Raw genomic sequence first — 9,593 nt, forward strand, 5'->3', positions numbered from 1 at the left:
TCACCCACCCAATTCCCTTTCTTGTGACATCCACCACCTTTGCTGATCCTGGAGGTGGAAATCCCTGACCCTAGAGCTGAAAGCATGAAGCTCCACATCTTGTATGAGAGAACAATGGTCTCTATCTGTAAGTATCACCCACTTTGGTTTTTCTGAGTATCACAGCAACTCCTGGTGCACTACCCTGGCATGAAAGTCTGGGAGGACACAGATGAGCAGGTGAGAACCTTTTAGGGATGGATAAAAATTGTCTTTTCACTGATTAAAAGAGAAAAAGCCAAGATAAATACTACACAGTCTAAGGCACTGCTGCCTCCTCCCTTGCTATCCTCCATATTAATGGCTTCAGGGAAGTTAAAACCACAAAAAGTTACTAGTCCCATATGCATGTCAAGTCAGGGCAGAAACAAGGAAGAATTACAGGAGACAAGAGCCATGCCTTCATGCATCCCTGTTAAAATCAAGCCTGGAAAACTTTTTCCATCACTTTACTTTGGTGAGTTGGTGAATCTGAGGACACATCCTTGATTCATCTGGAAAGGATTATTTAAGCTTAATTACTTGGTAGGATGTTAATAAGCAGGTAACCTCTATTCTGGGGGTCGTGAACACACAACATGTGAAAACGAGAAAGCTGGGGCAACTAAAATCTCCTTCCTCTGAATCTCAGTGAAACCAGTGAAAAAGCACAGAATATGTTCACTGAGTGTGAGATCCAGCCAGCCACAGAAGCAGCTGCAAGAGTGGTAGCTATGTAGTATACAGCTGAGCATTTCCATCCTAATCCTCTGTTTCGAGTTGCTCAGAGCTTTCCAAATGCTTTACTTATCAGGATAAAATGTTCCAGGCCTGGTCTCTGGCAAAATGAATATTTTTAATAGTTCAAGATAAAAGTGGTTCTGTTATTCTTGAGTGGGAGAGGAGTCCAGGAATCAAGGAAACAGATTTTTTATTTGTGATTTTTTTCTAAGAGTTCATCTGCTAAGATTTCTGAGGGACCAGTTTTGAAGACAGTTATGAGGTTGCTCTTGCTGAGAGGGCCACTGGAGACTAGAATACGTTGCAGCTATTGAGCAGCATGTTACGGGGAAATTTCTTTGTGATCCAAAAAGGGTTGTGAGTCCTTGGAAATCATCCAGTGGACTTATTCAGTTTATTCAGGAAAGCTGATCCTCCCATTCTCCTCTCACGCATGCGCTGTTTCTTCTAGTAATATTGGAGTCAACATTTTCCATGTTCGTGACTAATTTAGCTATACAGAGATCCCAGAGAGATTAGCACGGTGACCTAGATGACCTCTTGAGATCCCCTCTAACCTAATTTTCCTATTGTCCAGTCTAAATGCACATCTGATTCATACTGTAAGTCCCATATAAAATTTACATCACTTGTGTAAATCTGTTTATTGAAGTCCACTCATGAGCTATAGCACATAATATTACAGAATTACGTTTGGTGTTTTCCCCTGTGGTCCTTTGGGTTGGTGCATGCTGAGCAGCCCACGATATGCAACGTGTATGTTTTGTGCATTGAAACCCAGTAAATTCAAGGTGTGGTGTAACCCATTAATACTTGCACAGCATGTAAAAGATAGGAGGGAAGCACTATGCCCTGTGACATCTATGAATTGCCCTCTACATTAATGACACATTTAGGTTGCCATACTTTGACTCTAGTCTGAAAGGCAGATGCAGGAACTGGAAGAAGTGTTGCAGCTCTTCCAGACAGAAGGTATATTCTACAGCAAAAACTGGCTACCAGTGAAGATGATCTGGTTACCCATGCTGCAGACAGGAGCAAGCTAAAGTAAAGCCACTGGCACTGTAGTCCTCACAGAAGGCTCCTAGAGCTACGCTGCCTCTGTGAACAACTAATAGATCAATCTAAGCAGAAATACATGCATGGTTTTAAGAGTGCAGTTGTGAGGGTTTCACACTAGTTGAGACAATCTGGGGGGGGGAATTAGTGCTCTTCACATTTAGGTTCATACTGAACCTTCTCCAGTTGAAATCCTAGGAGTTTTGCACCAAATTTGACAGTGGTCTTAGAAATTCAGGTCAACTGCAAATGTATCATAATAGTAACATACATTTTCATAACAGACAAAGAAGGGGAAAAATAAGAATAGTGGAGAACATGATAGTAGTGCGCCCATTTTAAAGATGAGTAGCTGAGTCACAGAGAGAAGAGAATCTAAATTCCCAAAGGCAAACAGGCAGGTAACTGAGGAGCGAGTACTTGCCCAAATTGGACAGAAAGTCAATAACAGGGCTTAACTTTGATCTCCTGACTTGCAATGATCTTATGATGCAACTATAAAATCAAGCCTTTCCCCAGGGCTTCTCAGAAAAGGTGAGTTATTTCTGCCCCTTAACAGACACTTGTGCAGCTTACCTGGCTGGACATCAGAGAGCATCAGCACCTGCAGCATCCCTCAGCCCATGGGATGGGGCAAGGAGGGTACTGGGGGAGTGCGGCATCCTGGATTCACTTTGTGGGAAGGTTGGGTGACTCCTGTGTGAATAACCAACTGACTTGTTGCTAGGGAACAGTTGGGAGGCATGCTTTTGATCTCCCATATGCTTACTACTAATAAATAAACAAATAACAATAATTACAACAAACCCCAAGTCTGTTGTATCTCCAAGATTAATTAATGAAGAAATACAGCTGAAATTCTGTAAAAGAAGGCAGCAAGGTAGGTTAGATTTCATATTTTCCTGCTGTGTATGGAAATAATGGTTGAAATTAACATTTTTTTTTCCTCCTTAAAATTTACCTTAGCTGGATCAGGTTAGTGAGAGGAGTGGGGGAGTATTCCCTTCACAGACAGAGGATGAGCAGGCAGACAGTAAATCTCTCCATGCCAGTTTTACTCACATCCAGTTTTTCCTGCCTAGTACAGTTAAGTTTTTTAGATACTTTACTTGCATTTCTAATTCAGTTATTCTTCTGAAATTTATTCAAAGGATTTATGCTTATGAAATTATAATATAATGCTGCCTATATGCCAATGAGCTGCAGGCAAAGAAAATAATTTTCTTCAATTTACAGTTATGAGGCTGGAAGAAAATGATGCCTTCTTATCACCTCTTTTTCTTTGTATGCCTCGGTATTTTTTTAAGTCTTCAGAAGGCAGGAGCTGATGATGAATTCTTAAGCAGATCACACTGATAATTGTATTTCAGAACTGTCAACTCTGTGAAGACTGTCCACGGAGGTGCCTCAGTTCACTTGAGCTATTTGTGTCACTGCTTCTCCAGGAACTCAGCCCTCAATAAAACCCAAATCACTGGGGATATTGTTAAGTCTTCTGAAAGGATTATTAGATCGAAGGAAAATTTATGGATGACACTTTGTAACAATTAATCAGGAACTGTTGATGAAGTTAAGTTGGTTCTTTATTCTTGAACAGAAAAAAAAAATATGCAGCCCCTGTAGAAATTGTCAAATGGCCTATTTTGTCACTCTGTTTGATTAATGGACTATTTGGAGTCCCCAAAAAGTCCTAGTACAAATAAAAAAGGATCATAAATATTGAATAAGCTCACAGCATGGTTAACCTTGACTATGTTGTGGAACATTCTTGGAGAAAACTTTGCTATTCAGAAAATAAATTGCTAAGGGTATTAAAAAAAAATAAAAAATTGGAGATTTTGGAAAATGTCATCTACCCAACCTTGTCATCCTGATTAGCCTGTCATGATAAATTAGCTTTAGTTAGCTTTGCAATCAGGTCAGAAATTGCTGCTACAGTAGCACATTTTGCAAGTGGGGCTACACCTGGTCCACAAAAGGGGCACAGGATGGCAAGGAAAATACTCCTGTTCTTGGTGCTTTTTATGTCACACACTGCTAACAGGTTATTATCCTTTTGTACTTCCATTTATGTAAATGAAACCCAAGGAGTACTGAGAGCATGGGAGTTATGGTGCCATAAGGTTGTTTCCAAAAGGTTGGTCGAAAGATGTTCGGTGATCTGTGTATATGCAAATGATAAGACCAAAGCTTCAGCTGCAGAGAACACACACACACACACACACACACACACACACACACACACACACACACACACACACAGATGTTCATGCGTATTCAGGACACGCAGTTTCCATCTTCTCCTCCTGCTCCTCTGTCTCTCTATTTGCAACTCTGGTGCGCTCCTTCCCTCAGACTCCCCCCATTGCTTGATGCAACTGTTTAGTCCTGACAGGTCTGACCAGTCATTTTTGCTAACCTCTGATAGCATCTAGGTCAGCATGATCCCAAACTGGCTTGCTTTTGTTCTCGGTGAACAAGAAATACAATACTATTAGTTTAGGCTGGGGTACAAAGCAGTTAAACTCCATGTGCTTCACTCCAAGAATGGAGTTCCACTCTTCTCCTTCAGCAGGGCACTTATGTGCCTGCTTAAAGTTAGGCACTTTCAGACATGCTTGGGCTGAAACAGGCCCTCACTGAGGAGAAATACTGACACTTTACATTTTGTTTAGTTGGTCCCTTTTTCCAGCATGTGGCATATGCCAGCTTGCTACCCCATCTAAACTGGCATACATGCAATCATGTACTTCAAAACAAGGCTCAGGAAGTGGAAGAGATTGAGAAATCTGTGCAACTATTTCCATGAGGGAAGTAAGAGAGCTGTACAGTAATAAATGCTCATTAGATTTTCTTGATTCTTTGAAAGTAACACAGGAATTCAAACAGGGGAATTGTTTTTCATCTCATCACATTCCATTTAGAGCTATAAATATTACTTTGCAATCCATTTTATCCCCATGATCACAGGTAGCTCTCTGCCTCCCACTGAAGAATAGCACTTCAGGAACAGAGAGGGCTGGGCTAGAGGTGGCAGACCATCCTTTGGGCATCCCTGCAGGGAAATCAAGGTGCTGGCTCTGATTTGATTGCTCCCTGCTGTCCTCCATATCTATTTGGTCAGTGGTGGCCCTAGGGAAATGGTTTTCCCAGAAAGGTCTGCCTCAAGTAAGTAAAGACAGGGAAGGTGCAGAGATGGTTTGGTCTATTTTCACACTTGTACTTCAAACTGGCCATGCAGCATGTGGGAAAAAAGCAGGGAAGCACAAAGTTTTCAAAGACTCTGAGTTCTTTGCGATGTACAATTGAAAATCTTTTATAAAATACTTTCATAATTACACAGTACTACAGCCTGTGGTTTAAAAAATCCTGTGGGCATTACTAGCCTGAACTGGGCTGGGGTAAGGCAGGAGTTTCATGGGGAAGCTGACAGAGAGCTTCTATTGAGGAGTGTGCCGACCAGCCAGCAGGCAGGACTTCCCTGCGCTGCTCTGCTCAGCCCATACCACCTCCCTGGGCCAAACACCCCGCTGTTTGCTGTTTTCCCAGCAAGGTGCAAAGCCAAGGTCTTGACTGGCAGTGATTCTTAAGGATGGGAAGGGAGGCTGTCAAGACGACAGAGCCAGGCTCTTCTTGATGCTGTCAATCAACAGGACGAGAGGTAATGGGCAGAATCACAGAACAGTTAGGGTTGGAAGAGACATCTGGAGATCATCTAGTCCAACCCCCTGCCAAAGCAGAGTCACCTGGAGCATGTTACATGGGAATGTGTCCAGGTGGGCTTTGAATGTCTCCAGAGAGGGAGACTCCACGACCTCCCTGGGCAGCCTGTTCTACTGCTCTGCTGTCCTCAGCATAAAGATTTTCTTCTGATGTTGAGGTGAAACTTCCTGTGTTTTAATTTAAGGCCATTGATCCTTGTCCTGTCGCTGGGCACCACTGAAAAGAGTCTGGCACCATCCTCTTGGCACCCACCTTTGGGACATTCATATGCATTACTGAGATCCCCTCTCACTCTTCTCTTCTCTAGACCAAACAGGCCCAGCTCTTGCAGTCTCTCCTCATGAGGGAGATGCTCCAGACCCCTAATCACCTTTGTGCATCTCTGTTGGACCCTCTCCAACAGAGCACAGAATTAGACACAGTACTCCAGATGTGGACTCGCCAGGGCTGAGTAGAGGGGGAAGATCACCTCCCTCAACCTGCTGCCCACACTCTTCCTGATGCACCCCAGGATACCACTGGGCCTCCTGGCTGCAAGGGCACACTACCAGCTTGCAGTCAACTTGTCATCCACCAAGATTCCCAGGTCCTTCTCAGTAGAGCTGCTCTCTAGTAGGTTAGACCCCAGCTCATGCTGGTACTTGGGGTTACTCCTCCCCAGGTGCAGTACCCTATGCTTGTCCTTGTTAAACCTCAATAGGTTTACATCCACCCAATTCTTCAGCCTATCAAGGTCCCACTGAATGACAGCACAGCCTTCAGGTGTATCAGCCCCTCTTCCCAGTTTCCTATCATCAGCAAACTTGCTGAAGGTATATTCTATCCCTTTGACCAGGTCATTGATAAACAAATTAAATAGGACTGGATCCAGTATTGATTCCTGGGGAATGCCACTGACTACAGGCCTCCAGCTGGATTCTACTCCACTTTCTCACAATGCTGTGAGTTCTGCCATTCAGCCAGTTCTTGATTCACTTCACTGTCCATTCATCTAACCCACATTTCCTGAGCTCACCTATGAGGGTGTTATGGTAGACAGTGTCAAAAGCCTTGCTGAAGTTGAGGTAGACAACATTCACTGCTCTCCCTCCATTGACCCATCCTGCCATGTCATCACAGAAGGCTATCAGATTGGTAAAGCATGATTTTCCCTTGGTGAATCCATGCTGACTACTCTTGACGACCTCCTTTTCTTCTACAAACTGAAGCACAGGAAGTTCCAACTGAACATGAGGAAGAACTCCTTTACTGTGAGGGTGGCCATGCACTGGAACAGGTTGCCCAGATAGGTGTCGAGTCGCCCTCACTGGAAATATTCAAGAACCATCAGGACTCAATCCTGTGCAATGTGCTCTAGGGGACCCTCCTTGAGCAGGGAAGACCAGATAAACCACTGTGGTCCCTTCCAACCTTACCCATTCTGTCATTCTGTGAATTTTCACAGTGGCTGGCTGTTAATTCTAGTTAAATTCCAGCCCTGGTAATTGCACTTTTCTTAAGGAATTCCTGCTGCTGATTCACCTGTGAAAGCCACAGTGGTCCCAGGCAGAGCCACCAAGGGTTGTCACAACAGGCTGCATAACCGGCTTTGGGGTGGGGCTCTTTCAGGGATTCTGGCTGATGTGTTTTGTATGGGATTTATGGAAATTTACTACATCAGGGAGACTGAGCAAACAGGCTGTTTAGCTGTTGACATGGTCACAGGAGAGTGAAGAGACTTGTGCTCCATTTCCTGAGTCAGTTAAGAATCTGGAGCACATCTAGGACCCAGAGCCTGCTCTGGAAGGTGAATAATACATTCTGTGTCAAATGCAGGTACTAAGAGTGCTTAGATCATGATCTGTTTGCTTCTGGAGATGCCCAGCTTTAGGTGTTTTCATGCAGTAGTATCAGAGTGGGAAATTGTGCATCAAATTCTGTGCTAATGGGACTCTCAGGCTGCAGAGCAGCGCCTCTACTCTTTGTACAACAGAGGTCCTACAAGATAAGGTAATGCACAGGAAAGCATTGCAGCTGTGAGAAAGAAATTGACTTTAAGGTGTAGCAACTACAATGGCCAGTCAAGAATAGGGTGCCTGAGTTCTCCTGCTACATTTAATATAATTTATATTAAGCAGAGCAGCTTCAAAAAGGTATATCCCCTTTCAAAAACAGTCCCTATATTTTTGTGGTTAGGACACTTCTAAAATGTGTGCATTTGAATCACATTGGAAGACCTGAATTTAAGTCTATTCCCTGCCTGCATCTCAGATAGGTGCTCAGATCACCTCTTTTTGAGGGCTGGATTATTTGTACCACATGGACACTTATCAGACATGGGAGGAATACCTCGTGCAAAAGTGCCAGCACAGCTTAAAGATAAACCAGGCATATAACACCCTTGCAGTACCTGGTGGTAGGCCCTGCAGAAAAGGGCACACACATGGAGAATTTGTTGCCTGCCTCACCACTGCTGGAAAAAAGGCAGACATCTGATGCCTCCTTAGTACTTTGCTGGTGAGCAGAGGCTTGGAGATGTCTGAACTGGTGGTTTTTCATTAACTATCCAAGGCATGCTTGTGTAGATATTCCAAGGAGTCTTTCAATATGTGAACTTGTAGAAAGGCTTTTCTTTGCAGCTCTTTTGGAGCACATCAAAATGCTTTGCTTTCTAAAATAAACTGTTCCTAGTGTCTTTTGCAAAGCTGTCAAAGGAATAAGATCAACATTGGTCCACATTCTCTTTTTCATACTTTCCCAAACAAACATTAAAATAAAATTCCCTTTACTTAGGTAGGCTTTTTCCTTTGATGACTCTTTGTTCCTGAAAGACAGCTCAAATCCAGGAAACATGGGGGATGCATCAGTCACTTGAAGGGTGCAGATTTCATTGTTATTGTTTGCCAGCCAAAGAACAACAATGCATAAGAAAATGCACATACTAAATAAAACTAATTGCATTATAAACAGCATCAGGCATCCTATAAAAACTTGTTGCCTAAATGTATCTGTAACAATTTATCAGCAAATGACCTTCATGCAAACGAGCCAAAGGAATTAGCTGGGGGTTGGCTGAGCTCTGCACTCCTTTCACATACCCTGTAGTAAAACAGACCACCAAAAAAAAAAAGAAAATCCTATATATCTCAAAATGCTAGGCCAGTGGTTCAGCCGTTTCACTAGGGTCTTCTCTGTGTTAATTTGCCATATTTTATAAAGCATGTTACCCACTCTTCATTTTTGTACTATCTTTTCTTTCACTGCCCCTGTTATGGTTTGGCTCTATGTACCCAAGAGTAAACCCCTTGCAAAAGAATTTGTATCAGCTAGAACTGATTCAGCAAGTAGGTTTCACCTGAAAGTGGACAGGTTTATTCTCCAGGTTAAGGCTGATTTTCATCTATATTTTTAAACTTCTTAGACCAACAGGTAACTAAAAACTCAGCTATGACAATGAAATAACACCAACCTACATTGCCTGTTTTTTGTTGTTTGTTTGTTTCCCAACTGATAAGATATCAAAAGAAGAGTAAATGGCAGGTATAGGGTATTTTCCCTTTTAAGAGGTGTTATAATTTTATATACTAGGATAACACCCGTGGATCAAGCCAACTCTGAGCTTTGGATAACTGTAGACTTGGAATATTGTGAAGATGTTGCTACAGATTTGCTTAGAGTTATCTTCTTTGCAAGAAAATGTATGTAAGTTATAGTGGCTGCCTTGTATTTTTATAGGCTGGAACTATGTTACTCATGGGATGCGGAGTATAACATTGATTTTGTGTTTTGATTCTTCTGTAAATGCAGAGAGGAGAAAACAATTGGACTCCTGCTCTTCACAGATGAGAAGATATGGTCTTTGATCTTAATGCTATAACTAGTAATCAAATGTTGGTTTTCTGACTTTAAATGTGTGAATGAGTTGAAAGATGCTCTCAACTAGGCTTACAAGCCATGTGTAGTGGGTGAACGATGCTTCTTGTAGCTCATTCTTGACACAGTTATGATATAAAACAAATGTAGGAAGGTCTTTTGATCTGTGAGTTAAGGCTGCCTGTGTTTACAGAGACAAG

Source organism: Pseudopipra pipra, chromosome 1 (genome assembly GCF_036250125.1).
Source record: "Pseudopipra pipra isolate bDixPip1 chromosome 1, bDixPip1.hap1, whole genome shotgun sequence".
NCBI lineage: Eukaryota > Metazoa > Chordata > Aves > Passeriformes > Pipridae > Pseudopipra > Pseudopipra pipra.